Source organism: Stegostoma tigrinum, chromosome 6 (genome assembly GCF_030684315.1).
Source record: "Stegostoma tigrinum isolate sSteTig4 chromosome 6, sSteTig4.hap1, whole genome shotgun sequence".
NCBI classification, from domain to species: domain Eukaryota; kingdom Metazoa; phylum Chordata; class Chondrichthyes; order Orectolobiformes; family Stegostomatidae; genus Stegostoma; species Stegostoma tigrinum.
In genome coordinates this window covers 78,602,909-78,608,908 of record NC_081359.1, presented here as the reverse complement: position 1 = coordinate 78,608,908, position 6,000 = coordinate 78,602,909, and positions in this window count along the sequence as shown.

Genomic DNA, 6,000 nt, shown 5'->3' with positions numbered 1-6,000 from the left:
GTGGATAAATGTTTGTGATGATTCTGGACCAAGGCACTGATGGAATCTTGTGAGGGTGCACCGATTCTTTTTGTTGCTCCAGCTAGTTACTCTGGCATGCCTTGAACATCCCCAATGTTATTATTGATTCTTGGCCAGTATATATTATCCCTTGCCAGGAGTTTTGTTCATTCTATGGTCACGTATCCCGGACAAAGCTATGGCAACATAGCCAGGCAAAGAGCTTTGGGTTCGAGCACTTGTTTCCCTTTAAAGGTTTGGAGCAATTATCCATAAAGTAAAGTAGAACTAGCCCTTGTGCATGCATGAACAGAGAAAATGGCCTCTACATATGCAATGACGCAGTTCGTGATGTCAACTGCGCATATGCCTCTGATGTCACATATAGCCACATGTGTGCATCAGCTGCTGACTGTGCTACAGCAAACATTTGGTTTGCAGCTGGGCCTCCCCTGGAAAGTTACTCCCCTGTCCAATGGCTAGAATGAGGAGAAGCTGCAGGCGACGGGGGAAGACAGAAGCTGAGGTTGATGGCGCCAAGGAGGCTTAGGGCACGGCGAAGGTGGAGTAGGTGTCCTCTACTACACCACACTGCCCAGGGAGGGACTCTTCGTGGATCCAAGAGATTGTACCTAGCGTCCAGAGGTGTTGCTGCATGCCTGGAATCTCGATGTGAAGGTGGAGTGGTGGGACAAACAGGGGCAGCTGTAGGCTTTTCCTCCCAGCTCTGGGAGGGAGGGTCCTATCCTGAGGCAGCAAGGCAATGCTAGGCGGGCATTGTTACAGAGGGGTGACAAGAGGTGCAATCAGACAGGGGAATTGGTGTTTCATCAGCTTCATCCTCCACCTCCGATAACCACTAATCATGGTCCTTTTGGAATAAAAGTGTCAGCAATACATGTTCCATCTAAAATATTAAGATAAGGTCACTGTTTTCTGTTAGGAGGGTATCCTTTGTCTTGTGGTGTTAATTTTTGTGATGTGCAAGTTAAAAATGTAATTGTTAAAGGATCAATTTATGCAAGCCTTAAAACTGCAATATTTAAGATTCAGTATTCAAACTAATCGAAAGAATGAAAACAACAAAGATTTTAATGCCAAGTGTGAAGTGGCAGGAACAGATAGCAATCCACCCCTTCTGTGAATATTTGCATGTTTGTTTTTATGCATACAGATTTCAAGTTACACTTTTTGACGAAGAGTAAGTATTTTAAGCATGTGAGGGTGAAGATAACTGAGTCCCCTTGAAGTTAATAGTCAACCGTGCAGTTGCACAATTTAAATTGGATGACTGATTTGAGGTCTGCATAAGTATATATCTGTGAGGTAAGGATATTAAGCTAAATGCTTTATTTCTTCTATAGCACTATTTGAAGATCAATTTCTATGATAATGCTCTGAATAACTTATCTTTGTAGAAAATTTGCAAACCCAGTTACTTTGCAGATGAAAGCCGGAAGAACTTTGGACACTGTAAATCAGAAACTTCTGTTTTTGTACTTTACAAAAGAGTTGTGCATTTACCATTCATGTCCTTTTTTCTATCTACGTATATGTATATCTATGTGTGCCTACATATATAGCTATGTCTGTGATCATGCCAATGTCTCTGTCTATGTTCATGCTTATGTATACACCAGTGTCTGCTTATAAGTCAATGGCAGTACTTCTACCCATGCCCATAACAATGTCTATGTCTCTATCTAAGTCAATATCAACATCTAGACCAATGTTAATGTCTAAATCTGTCTATATCAGTGTCTATTTCTCTGCCTATGTCGATATCTATACTTATGTCTATGTTTATGTCTGTCTCTGTTTATGCATGTCTGTATTTAACCTCTTTTGCTTTCTTTAGACATGGGATGCTAAACCATATTTTAAAATAATTCACAGTTTACAACTTGCCTTGTGTGCAACTTAGTGTAAAATTGGCAGCTACATTTAACATCTTGGCAATTTTCCCAGGTATTATTTATTAGGGTCATGTCATCTAAAAACAATGCTTCACCTACTTTCTGACATAAATCCCGGTTAACAGTATTACTTAAAGTGTTATGTTTGATGTAGATTTTAGAGATTAACTATATTACTGTGGCAAAGATATGGAACACATGGTGACTATATTTGAACAACACTGATACATTACACAGCACATCTGGAATTACCAGTCCTCTTGCAGAATTTGCTGAATCAGAAACAGCACTCTTCTTCCTTCTTCAGTTTCTGATCCATTGACATGGAAGAATAGCTTGCATGCTATTCTTTTCTGCCCATACTTACCTCAATTGTTACAATTTATGTCAGAATTAACAATAATTTGATAACTGATTATCATAAAAAACCCAATTGGTTCACTAATATCCTTGTAGGCCAGGAAATCTGCCATATTGATGTTATGTGGATTATATGTGGCTTCAGAACTACAACAATGGCTGACACTTAACTGATCTCTGAAATGGTCTAGCAAGCCATTCAGTTGTACCAAGCCACTAGAGAAATATTAAAAACGAATAAATCTGAATTGTTTATAAGACATTAAACTTAAGTACCAGAATGAAAAATGGCAAACTCAGCTCTATAAATCCTCGATAATAGATAAGAAAACGTGAGGCTGGATGAACACAGCAGGCCCAGCAGCATCTCAGGAGCACAAAAGCTGACGTTTCGGGCCTAGACCCTTCATCAGAGAGCCAATTCCTCGTCAGCTTTCCTGCTCCTAAGATGCTGCTTGGCTTGCTGTGTTCAACCAGTTTCACACATTGTTATCTCTCCAGCATCTGCAGTTCCTATTATCACTATAAATCCTACAAATTGTTTGGGAGCCTTTGGGACCACAGGCTTAAATTGGGAGAGCTGATTAAATGGTCACTGCGCGACTGGAACCAAAGTCATACCCTTAATCTGCAACAGTTCCCCAGTGTGCTCTCAATCTGGCTGAGGTCTTTGTGCAAACTTCAGGGTTGCAGACCCAAGCGAATCTTGCTAAAGGCAGATTCTGCAGTTACAGATACAGCTGCACCAGTATCGACCTTCATGGGAACTGGGTGACCATTTCAAACGTTCATTTTAATTGGTTCTGATTTGGATGTCTCTTAGCAATTTAGTTGTTCCAACTCACATGCAGGGGGCCCTTCCAGTATGTTCACTCTCCTGGGTACCAGCCTATGAGTTTTCTTGCTCAAGTCAGGCTTTGTAGGACTCTTTTGCAATCTCAATTCTGCTTACAGGCAGCAGCTACAATGGCTTGCTGGCCCCAGAATCTGAAGGTTTGGCTTGGTTGTTCGATTCTGCTGTTGGCTGTCCTAGGGTCCCTTTGCTCAGGGCATGCTCTACATGAGGGTCTGTGATGGCCTACACTCACATGGTGTTCCCCAAGCTCAGTTGGGTAGGTGAAGGAGCCCACTTCCATTGGGACACCCTGTAGTTCTCATTCTCCACTTGCCACATTTTCTAATGACAGGGTCAGCTGCAGTACCTGTTTGAAGTCCAGTTGGGCCTCAGCTAATAAGCGTTTCTTCATGGTTATGCCATTAGCCCCACACATGAAATGGTCTCTCAGCACTTCATTCAGGGTTAATCCAAAATCACATGCCTCTGCCAGTCATCTTAGCCTCATCAAAACTCCTAATAAGGGCTCCCCCAGTTCTCTAACAGCTGAATAAAACTGATAACATCTCAGAAATGGAGAAGGTTTGGGGTCGTAATATTCCTTAACCAACTCTGTCAACTCTTGAAAGGTTTTAGTGTCTGGTGCCTCTGGGAAAGCTAAGCCCCTTATAAACCAAAAATGCTGTGGGTCCACAAGCAGTCAGAGGGATTAGTCATTGCTTTTCATCTACTCCAATGTCATTAGCCTGGAAAAAGTATCATATTATTTCCACATACTGGGCCTGACCTTCAACAGCAGGATCAAATAAGTCAAGCTTTCCAAATAAAGGCATGATGCCAGAAATGCTTATCCCCAACTCCAAGATGACAGTTGTGAGCGAATGTTCTTCAGGCATGTACTGTTTTCTCCTGCCATGACTGAAATACCTGCACAGAAGCTGATATCCTGTCACCAAGTCACCCTTTATTTACTCGTACACAGGCTGTGGCCCAGCCAGCTCAGAGTCAATATTCTCAACTGAGGAGATTCTAGTCTTCTGGTTACATTGTTTTTCTGGTGCACAGTAGAGTGGCTGTGGCCAGCCAACTCTGAGTCAGTTCTGCACTGAGAAGCTTCTCAACTCCTGGTTGTATTGATCAGCCAGGGCTTTCCTGATTGACCCAAGTTAACAATGCCAATCACAGACCTTGTAATCAATGAAGTCCTGGTTCCAATCACTACAGTGATGGAGGAGAGTCTTGCCTTGGAAGTCTTTAACATTGACTTTGGACCCCAAGAAGTCTTGGCATCAGGTCAAGTATGGGCAAGAAGACATCTTACTCATGACCAACTTCTGCCCTTCTTCAGCTGATGATGTTCACGAACGACTTGGAAGAAGAACTCACAATAGAAAAGGCTCAAAATGGACTCTGGCAAGTGGACTTCAATGTCCATCACCGTGGGTGGCTCAGTAACACTACAATTACTTACCCTGTAGGGCCGGTTTGACACAGACTGGACCTTTAACAGGTATTAACGGAACCAACAAACACTAACTTGACCTTATCCTCTAATCATTGCAAATGGAAGTGTGTATGATATTATGAATAGAAGTAATCACTTGCCAGTGGTCAACCAAAAGTGCCCCATCAGGTTCAATAGATCAAAAGTGGTGGATGGGAGAGGATTTTGGCTTTAAGTGTTGCTCCTGTATTTTGAGGTTTTTTTCCAGTGCTGGAGCTGATTCCCTCACTTTCTTGGATCAGTAACTGCTGTTTTTATAAGTTTTGCATTGTTTTTGAAACCTAAAAATCAAAAACAGTGATACTTTAAATGGAAGGAAACAAAGAAAGCAGGAAACAAAGTTTGGGAGACCACGTGGAGAGGCCTGAGGATCAAGCCATGCACTTTCAAAGCTCACTGATTGTGAAATTGTAAACATCTCTGTAGATTGTCAAAGAAAAAACAACCAGTGCAGTTTCACAACCAACATTGGAGATCTGTTTATGGGAACTATACGCTACAGCTGGGTATGATCAGTGATGACTTTGAGTTTGATCAGCAAAGTGTTTGATTTTAATTTATAAAACTTATAAATCTTAATTTTTTGGCCAGTCAAAAAAGTGAGTCCAATGAGGATTTTTATTTATGTTTTACTTAGATCAGACTTTTGATTAAATCTTTAATACAAGAGACAGGTATTAAGCGATCCTAGAGCAGTTGTTTTGAGCAGAAAGACTGTGCTAAGCCTGAGTTTTTGAGAAAGTGTGTGTGTTTCCTTTTTGTGTGCATATTGTGTGTCTGTAGACTGTTAAAAGGGCAGAGATGGCTTTTAGTTGAGTATTCTTCCTGTCAGATGTGGGAGATCAAGGAGAATTTCAATGCTCATGGAGATTATGCCTGCGGGAAGTGTGTTGAGATATGAATTCTGTTAGATTGCATGGACTGGTTGGAATGGCACTTAGAGGCAATGAGGAAATTACAGGAACCTGGGGTTGTCATGGATGACAGTTTCTGGAGGTTAGAAAATTGGTGGATACCGTCGGGTAAAGAGAATAATGACCAACAGAAGGTCAATGTATATGTTGATACCAATGACATAGGAAGAGAAAGGAACAAGGTTCTGAAGAGAGAATATAGGAATATAGGAAATTAGATAGGAGGTTAAAAAGTAGGTCCTCAAGGATAGTAATACCTAGATTACTCCCAGTTACATGTGCTGGTGAGAATAAGAATAGAAAACTGGAGCAGACGAATGCATGGCTGAGGAATAGGTCTGGGAACAGAAATTGGGATCTGTTCTGGGGTAGAAGTGACCTGTATCAGAAGAATGAGTTGCATCTGGAAGGGGGCCAGTATCCTGACCGAGAGATCAGCTAGTGCTATTTGGGAAGATTTAAACTAGTAAT